Source organism: Strigops habroptila, chromosome 1 (genome assembly GCF_004027225.2).
Source record: "Strigops habroptila isolate Jane chromosome 1, bStrHab1.2.pri, whole genome shotgun sequence".
NCBI lineage: Eukaryota > Metazoa > Chordata > Aves > Psittaciformes > Psittacidae > Strigops > Strigops habroptila.
Genome location: NC_044277.2, coordinates 108,293,446 through 108,303,148, shown reverse-complemented (window position 1 = coordinate 108,303,148; position 9,703 = coordinate 108,293,446). Strand labels below are relative to the sequence as shown.

Below are 9,703 nucleotides of genomic sequence, written 5' to 3'. Positions count from 1 at the left end.
AATTTCTAGCAGGCAGGACTACGACTCTTTTTCAGTAAGGATTAAAAACAGGGTCCAGAAGGCCCCATCTGGATTGATTTCTGAGATGCAAAGGTGGGCAGCAATGCATGGTACAGATAATTATTGCCACACAGTTGTAAGGTGATCTAGCTTTGCCATGTTTGAGGTGAAAGGCAAGCTGAGGACTGGGAATGGTCCTGGAAGATGATTCTTTCTAGTGTTTGTTTGTTTGGGTTTTTTAAAGTCCTAAGAAGAAACCACGTTTTCCATTTGCCTAATTAACTGTACTTAAAGACAAATTGTGATTTATAGTAAATAACTAGAACTGTTTGACAAGACTTGTTCTTTGGTGAAACAAGGAACTCTCGAACCTCTTGGAATTTACTGCAGTTTCACGTAACTGAAGATATATTCTGGTCCTGGTAATACCTGGTAAAGAGGTCGAGAAGTTGGAAAAGCCCTACTGACACAACGCTCTCCCACATGAAACAGACGGCTCTTCCATGAAATACTATTCTCATAAACCCCTCCTGTTTATGTTTATCACTTCCTTTTGAAGCCACAGCTACTCAGCCTTACTCCACAGACGCTGCTATATTCAGAGCTAGAATATTCCGTGCTAGGATATACAGTTTTGGACGGGCATCTGGACCCTCCCACTGCTGTTGTGACAGCGCTCCAGAAGGCGACAACGCGCCCTGTGTCAACGCAAAGTCGTTCCAAGACCTGGGGCCCCGCTGACGGCGAGCAGGGGCCGGGCTGCGGGGGCCGGCTCCGTCCGTCAGGGGCGCCCCGCCAGGGCTGCCGGGGCCCGCGCGCTGCCCGCCGCCGCCGCCACGGGGCAAGCGCCGGGCGCGCTCGCGCCGCGGGGGCACCGGCTGAGGCAGGCGCGCGCCCCGCCGCGCCCCGCCCCGCCCCGGCGGCGGCCGCGCGGCGGGCGCGAGGCGGCGAAGCGGCCCAAGGTGGGCGGGCGGTGCCGAGCTGCCTCCGCGCGCCCGTTCGGGGGGGGTGACGTCACGCGCGTCACGTGCGGCCGCGCGTCAAGCCGCGCGCGGGCCTCCCCTCCGCCAATCCGCGGCAGCCGGTGCCGGCCCAGAGCGTCGTTGCGCGCGGCGCCGCTGACCAATCCTTCCCGCCGGCGGAGGAGGGACTTCCGCCGGGAGCCGGAAGCGGGTCTCTCATGCGAGCGGGTGGTTGAGTCTCGGCTCGGAGACGTTTCGGGCCCCGGAGCCGCCGCCGCCGCCTTCTCCTCCTCCGCGACCCCCCCTCCCCGCTGTGCTGCCGCCGCCCGCTCCTCCTCCCGGCCCCCGCCCCCCCCTCTCCGCTCTCCTCCTCCTGGCATCCGGCGGCGGCGAGGCCCCGGCGGCGGCGGCGGCGGCGCAGCAGCAAGAGGCCCCGGCGCTAGCGGAAAGCCCGGCAGGAGCGAGAGGCCCCGGCACCAGCGGATACGTCCCCCGCCCCGTGCCCTCCCGTCTGCTCCCCGTCGAGGCCCGTCCCGAGGGCGGCGGCTGCTGCTGGTGACAGGTGAGTGCGAGGGCCCTCCCGGGGCCCGCGCCCTCCCGGCGGCGGCGACCGCCTGGGTCGCTCCCCCGCCTTTCCTCCTCCGCCTCCCCGTGTGCGGAGGAATGGCGGGGCTAGAGGGGGAGAGGCACCCCACCCGTTCCGCCACCCCCCTCTCACCGGGGAGGCGGCCGGAGCCGCCATCTTCCCACCCGAGGCGGTTCCCGGGGGAGAGGTAGGAGGGAGGAGGAGGGATCCCGGCTCGGGGCCTCCATGGTGGCGGGGGGCAGGGCAGGTTGCCGGGCTGGGCCGCCGGGGCCGCTTCCGCAGCGTGGCCTCAGCGAGCAGCGCTCGCTGCCCCTGCCCCGATCGGTGCCCGGGCAGCGGCCGAGTGAGCTTTGCCCCCCCGCGCCGGTTCGGCATTGCCGCAGATCCCCGTGGGCAGCGGGTGCGAGCGCCTTGGCGGCGGCGGGGAACAGGCACGAGGGGTGTGCGGGCACGGCTGAAACAGCGGCTGTACAGCGCTTTCCGGCGGGGCAGCCGTGACCCCCTCGCCGATCGCTCCGGGCAGGTGTGGGGCAGCGCTGACTTCCCCCGAGAGCCGTGTCCCGAGTCGGTGAAGGGGTTGTGCGGGCGCTAGCGGGCCAGCTGGGCTCGCAGGTTAGGAAGCAAGACTTGGAAAAGCAGCCACCACGCGAACGGTGTTTCGCCCGTAGGATTTTGTTGTTGTTGGGCCTTTGCTGGCTGCTTCAGCTGAGTTGTTGTCACTCTCAGTTTCAGTTTGTGCAGATGCTCAAAATTACTACGTAGCTTTGTCCACAGTTTAAATAGATGTGCACTTGCTAAACAATGTTGTACAAGATTCCTGTGTGGCAGATAAGTATAATTATTTTTATTCTGCAGGTAAGGGAATTGAGGCAAAGTGGTTAAGGCTTGCCTGTGGCCACAGAGAGAGCTGGTTTCAAAACCACTGTTTAAACTTGAGTCACGGTTGGGGTAAAACCATGGGAATTCTGGCTTCTGATCCTGCATGTTGTCTCTGGCCTAGTTTTGTTGGCCTCAGTCTGAATCCTTAGTAAAATGGGAGTAGGAATCTTTCTGAAATACTGCCCCAGGATCTCTACTGAAAGGCTTTAACCTTTCATGCGGTTTAAGTTTCATGTCAAACTTATCCGTTTTTTACGGATTGGATACATTTTCAAAGGTCAAAGCATGCTGTGTTCTTTTCTTAAACTTGCTGGGATTTCACAACTCCAGGGGTTTGATTCCGATCTGGTAACTGTTTTTATCAGTTGAACTTTCACTTGTTTCCTGCTGACTTGTAAGTGTTTCTTCAAGTTAATTCCTGAGATATGAAGCTAATCAGCTTGATCACTCTGCCCGGTAGAAGAAAATGGGTATTTTCTAATTTTTTATTATTTTTTGTGGGAAATGAAAGGGAGGAGAAAAGCAGTTGCGAGGCCTGATAAAACGCATACAGAAAACAGAGTATGTATTTTGTATGTTTGTAGGAAATTTTATTATTCTAGGTGTGTTCTCATTTATATGTGTATGCTATTTATATGGAAGTTACTCCATAAAAATTGGTCTTACGTTTAATTGGCTTTACATTTTTTGGGGGGAGGGGGGAGAGGGGGAAAGACTTACTGAAACAGGTTTGCGTAAATGAATCAATAGAAAAGATCTGACCTCTTGGATGTTCCTCAATAAGCGATTGTATGTTTTCATGGTATGTAATTGGGTCCTTAGGTGAACACAATGTTCTGGGTTAGATTGAATTGTTTTCCTTGTAATTATTTCTGTTTTTTCAAGTGTTTACACACAAATGCCTTAAGGGAATAAAGGTGTTAGCGCAAGTGTGTTCTGCCTTAGTTGCTTTTTATGGCTTGCTCTAATACAAATAAACACATAGAAGGGTATGGATGACTGACGGGTGTATACATACCTCGCTTAGATGTGTGGCTGGAATTTCAATCTGCTTCAGGACAAAGAAAGATAAAACATCTAGAACTGGAGGCAGTTGTGGGGGCTTTGGGATTTTGGTGGGGTGGTTTTTTGTTTCTTTTTGAGACATGCAGTAACCTTGTGGGCACTTTCTGGCTCTGATCTTTTACTTGTGTAGTTTGAAATTAACTACTTGGTGTATTTTACTGAAATGTAAACTATATACAGTCATGTTTGCCTGATCTACATGTTATGTGGAGATCCATTACTGTGCCTCTCAAGTCTCGTATCTAGCAGTGGCTTTGGCTTTAAATCAGTTGTGAGCTTAATTGACATGGTAATATAAACTCTTTGTTAAATATTTATTACATTACCTCACAAAATGCACATGCAGACACAGAAAAGGCATGTTTCTGGTCATACTGCATGACAAATCTAAAGTGACAGCTGAAAGGTAGCAAGAAAGGGTTTATAAAGAACAAAGTAATGAGGTGTAGATGTGTTTCATCAGTTTATTTTTTTTTAAACTAGGTGGCTTTTTGTCCCTTCAGCACTATTAATGTTTAATTCGGTGGTGCCTGTATATATTAATCAGAGATTCACGTTCTTGTAAATTTACAGGTAAGGTACAAGAATAAGCACGTAGAGCACTTGACTTATCTTTTCCTGTGCCTGTGTTGGAAGGAGCAGGTTTTGTCAAGGGCAGCGGCCTTATCGATCTTCAAGAGGAGCATTCTTGTCTTGGAGATGTTCTGTGAAGGAAGGTGCAAGGGTGGCTGTAGAGGTAGCTAACAAATGTGGTGTCAAGAAGGCTGTTGCTGGCACAGAGAAAAAGGCAGAAAAGACTAGATGAAGAAAGCATAAAAATAAAGAAGCATAGTTTCAATACGGGAGAATATCAAGCTTTAGGAGTGTGATTTATTTTTTTTTTTTTTGTTGCTGTTGTTTGTGCATGCGCATGTGTACGCACACATGTGAGGAACTGTTAAATGAATTAAGCCGATGTCAAAGGTGCGGTTTACATAGTGTTGTGTTCCTTGAAGCATTTACTAGCAAAATACATTTTTAGTCAGCAAGTTTTAGAAATAACTTTAGAAAATAAGCTTTGGCTGCATTTATTCCTGTATGTAATAAATGATACTAAACTAACGTGAGTACTCCAAGTGTCTTGTATTTGCATTCAGAATGGGCACGCAGGTATGAGTAGGAAAGGAAGGATGTTACAAAACAGGACGTAGTAAGGAAGAAAATTAACCCTTCCTCTGCATTTTGAAAGAGGCAGTAGTACGTGGAGAGCCGCATAGAAGTGGAGAGTAGAACCTACTTTTCTAGTAAAAGCCCTGGAAAGGTATTTGAGCAACATTGTTCCCAAAGCAAGGCATACGTATGTTGAAACTAATACTGTTGATTTAGTTCATATAAAACAAGATCTAGACAGGTGGATTTCACCATAGAAGCCAGTCATTAAATTAGGGAGGGGAAAGCGATGTAAAAATTAAAGTTTGAAATAATGCTACTTTTATGTGATACCTTAAAGACAAAACACGCACACATGCACCCTCTTCCCCCCTGAACTGATAATATACTTTTTACAACATTTTCAACTGGTACCTTTGATACACAGTTCTAAGCTAATGTTTTGGGGAAGTTCTGTTTTCTTTTCCTATGCATTAACTCCTCTGTGCTAAACTCAAGGCAAGCTAGTGTTACAACGATCAAACATGAAAACAAGAATACCTCTGAAGCACTTTCTCTGAATATAAAATCAGTAATATTTCACCTGGTCAATAAAAATAATTTGGTGCTGTAAATACTGGATAATTGAAGAATTGCTATTCCAACAGTCTGTTTCTCTTTAAGTGTATGCTGGCTTTGGCTGTTGCATGATAAAAGTATATCTAAAACCAGCAAGTCTGAGGAACTTGTTAGAAACAGGAGACTAAAAGTTGATTTCTGTACCACCCATTCATTTAATGTAGCCAAGTTCCACAAAGTAGCGCAAGAGAGAAACAAATTCTGTTAATTAGTTCATAGCTGATATTTCTTAAATTTTGGTCATGCGATGGAGCTGAGGGTTTATAATCCTTTTTCTCAATGAACTTTCATGTTTGTGTGTTCTGTGCGTGCATTGCTGTTACATGCACTTTCTAAATGGGGTGTTCCCCTCTCTATTAGGAAGCAGGCTAGAGAGTCATACCTGCAGACAACAGAGGTACTTCAGAGTACTTAAATTAGGTGTGACTGTAATACAGCCTAATTGTGCCATTAGGATAGCCATGACAGTGGTCGTTCTGTGATGTGTGCTGCTGCAGGTGTTTTGTGTCTGGGTATGTGTTTCAGGAACAGCAATTAACTCCAAAATTGGAAGCCTGACAGGGGTTACTAATATGCGGCTAGTTACTTGGCCTAGAACATTGCAGGGAATGGGGGAAACGCTGTTTTGACGCCCTGATGAATCACCAATTTCTTTGAGCCTTAATCTTTTCTAACGCTCATTTACCATGGAGGGCTGGGCTATGCATATTCTGGATCCTGTCAGTCCAGCTCCTTAATGGGTAGTTGAATGATGTAATACAAAAGGAATCAGTCGTTCATAAGCTGAATGGATTGCCACCTCTGCACTTCTAGCAGCTCTGTTGTTATTCACAAAAGGCTGTTGGCATGTAAGGAGCTGGTGTCCCTGAGAGTGTATCCTACAGTAGGGGTTTATTCTGGATTGTCTTTATGGCCATCTAGAGTTCACAGGTATTTCACGTTCAGTGTACATGTATTAAAGGAAGCAACTATGCACAACTTTTAGTACTGGACTGTCGCACATACAGATAGATAGAAACATAGATGCCTATGGATATATATAGGCGTCTGTCTGGCATGGTAGCTTATAATGAATTAGACCCAGATTTGCTTTATCTGTTAGGGATTCCTTCCTAAAATGACTGTATCATTTTCACTATTGACAATAGCAAACACTGGCAATACAGACCTCGGAAATTACACCTTTAGATGCTATCACATGGATCTTGTTCAGGAATATCCTGAGTTTTGAGTGTAGTTGTAGAACATGTATTTATTTTTATCTAGAGCTTGTGCTGTGCTTTTTGCAATTCTGAATACTGTATCGCTTAATTTTGCTTTTAGATTTCTTGTGTTTTCTTGCACAAGTATCAGAACAAGTATCTGTTTGCTTAGATAAATTCTTCTTCATACTGGCCTTTCCCTGCTACCTTCTAGAAGTAAGCAACAATGATGAATATTAATACTTTGTTGATGGTATTCATAAGGCAGACTCCTATCTGTCTTGGTAATGGAGTTAGAAACTTGAAAAAAAATTGTAGGTTTCTGTTACTCTATTAAAATGTTTCTCTGTATTTCTCAGAAGACCTAATGTTCTGCAATCTATTTCCAAGTATTTTATAATTGCAGGATACCAGTGATCTGACAGAGAACCTTGAGAAACAAAATATTAGTTAAATAGTAATTATGTTGAGGGAAAAATATGTAACCATTTGATAAATTTCACTTGTCAGAAACTTAGCGAAATGCTTGTGAAGCTCTACAGGGATGCCTCTTGGCAGCTTTATGATTTTGGTTTTTGGTCAGTGTTGGTATCCGTAAGAATATTTTTACAGGTTGTGATGCTGTCGCAGGTTGCTGCACAACCGAGTCTGACTCTGGCTGTTGTTCAAACAAGGAACTGGTGAATCAGCAGGCCAATGTCCAAAGTAGCTTGATTTGCTACCCTGGCGCTGAAGGCTTAGGCTCAAACATTTTGATGCATCCTACTGGTTTCTGATTCTTGTTCTAGAATTAGAAAAATAGAGCAAAAGTGAAGAATACATCAGGGCACGGTTACTTTAAGTGCTGAGCCACCTTTATGTGCAGAATTTGCAATCTTATCTTGGAATTTCGTTCCCATTCAATGTTGTTGCTGCCCGACAGGAACAGAGAATGGTCAACATGTTGCTGTTTAAAGCAGCAAGGCAAACAATTTGGGCAAAATATTGCCTTCACTGGCATGTCTCCAAGATCTTGGGTTTGTGTCTCTGTTCCTGTTTAAAGCTTGTTGTCTGATTCTTTACAGTAGATGTCTAAAACATTTGTATTATAAAGAAGGGAGTGGGATAATTTAATTTGTTAATGAAGGTGTTGCATCTTAGATTATAATCTGCTTTGTTAGGATTATAACTTTCTGTTTCTTAATTAACATGTATTTTAACTGCCTGGATTCAAGGAATCAGTGGAATTTTTAGGAGGGTCTCTGCCCGGTTATTTTGACTTGCAAGCAAGAATTATTGTCATTGAATCCAAGCTGAAATATTGGAACAGTCCATCCTTTAACAGTGAGTCAAAACCTGAATTACCAGTAGTTTTGATTACAGTGATACTCTAAAAAGGTGGGGTGCTCTAACTGTGAACAAATGTACACCCAGTAGGTGATAGCCTTTCATACAGCGCTTTAAAAGCAAGCAAGAGTTGCTTCTGATTTCGGTGAAGCTTGTAATGAAGGATGGTGGCTTTTTTCAAAAGAGGAAGTAATACTAACATGACTGGATCATTTGGGTTAAATTCTATTTTTGGCAAAGAGACTAATGAAATAATCATTGGCAAAAACATGAGCTTCCTTTTTTGTATTACAGAACATTAAAGTTGAATGACATTTCTTCTGTAAGTAGTTTAATTTCACTTTAAGTTTTGAAACATATTCAGGACCAAATCTAAACAAACATATTTTAGGTAAATGAATGCGTTTAGAGTAATCCGAAGGAAAAAAAAAAAAAGCCTAAACCCCAAAGCCCGAGGGGAGTTCATCCTAGGCTGTTTGTTTTGCACATGTCTTGCAAACATCCTTTCCTGTTTATTACAGTAGTCTTGGCATAGTCCAAGGATTATTGTATATATTCGTATTGGAAGAAAACTTGTCTTTGTACCTTTTTATTTACCACTTTAATTATCAACATCTTATTTGGTTCCATATATGCCTCTCACTTGGACTTTACACCACTGTAGACTCTTTTCTCTCTCATTTTCCTTGGACCTCTTCTGACCAAAAATGTATTCTAGCAGCACTGCAACAGGTGTCCCATCAGTCTGCATGAACTAGAATTCTGGAAAAGGTTTCTGTGTGCAGTTGACTTTGAGATCCTTGGTGTTAAAATTTCTGCTTCCCTGAATTAGGCGTTTATTGTGTGGTCTGAGAATGTGATGATGAAGAACTTAACAGATCAGCTTTGAAGCTATGTGTGTGTCTTTAAGAGTAATTCAAAGCACTAAAAATATTAAGTGTCCTAGAAGTTCCTAGTACAGTTTTCGACTGCTTAAGCACAGCACTGATTGCAGACTTGAAACATGGAATCCAAATAGTAGTAATATTCCAAGATGATAAGCCTATTAAAACTCGTTAAAGAACGTCAGACTTCTAACCTCACCCTTGGAAGTGCCCTAAATATTAACCTTGTAGCTTCAAGTGATGTTTTTAGTCTTGTCTTCCATTATAAAATACTGCGTTCTCTTCTGCCAGCTTCTGAATTTTTCTGAAGAAGGTGCTGTCCGTAAAATCCTGCCCAGTAGAACTGGGTTAGTTATATTCTCTACTTTTGTGAACCGCACTGCCTAGAGTCACAGCAGAACTGTGAGTGGGCACTGACCACTTGCTGCTCAGCAGCGTAGCGAAGTATGCGGAAAACGTAAAGATGGTGTTGGCAAATTGGGAGGAGGAACATTCAGTAATTGAAACAAGGAAGTTCGTTGTACCCAGCATTGCTAAATTGACACTCTTCATGCACAATATTTAACTTGTTCACTCCAAGCAAGTGCTAAAGCTGCTGGTACTTTGTCACTTGTTGTATCTTTGAGGAATTAGTGTTTCGTTGAAGAATTAGGAAAGGCCAAATAGACCATCAGTTGCTGCATCTTAACTTTAAAAATTCGAAGCAGCTAGTAAAGTACTGTAGAACTTGCATTTTTTTTGTGAAAGAAACAGAATTTATAAAATGACAGATCTGCTTACTGTGACACTGGCATGCTGAGATGCAGTTGAGTTCATTAGCCGGCAAAGTTCAGTATCTTTTCTAGTTTTCATTCCAAGTCAGGAATAAGTTTCAGTCTTAGAATGAAAACTGTCTCTCATGATCAAAGTGCAAGTTTCTTAAAACTTTACTACTGAATGTGAGATTTTAGCATACTTGATTGTCGCTTCTTTCAGTGGTGGAATATGAAGATGAATGTCTCTGACTTCCCTTAAATACATAAAGAAAAGCAT

General features: G+C 44.5%; 1 protein-coding gene across 4 annotated transcripts in view; it reads left to right on the top strand.

The window, feature by feature from the left end:
* Nucleotides 1–1,158: 1,158 nt before the first annotated feature.
* Nucleotides 1,159–9,703, top strand: part of LARP4B (La ribonucleoprotein 4B) — a 56,028-nt gene continuing 47,483 nt past the window's right edge. The window contains exon 1 of one of the 4 annotated variants that reach the window (XM_030497853.1): nucleotides 1,159–1,524. The gene's annotated coding sequence lies outside the window, so the exon portion shown is untranslated. Of the gene's footprint in view, nucleotides 1,525–4,048; nucleotides 4,066–6,749; nucleotides 7,219–9,703 lie in introns of those variants that run through there. The other 3 variants (XM_030497811.1, XM_030497834.1, XM_030497829.1) reach the window with 3 other exon arrangements.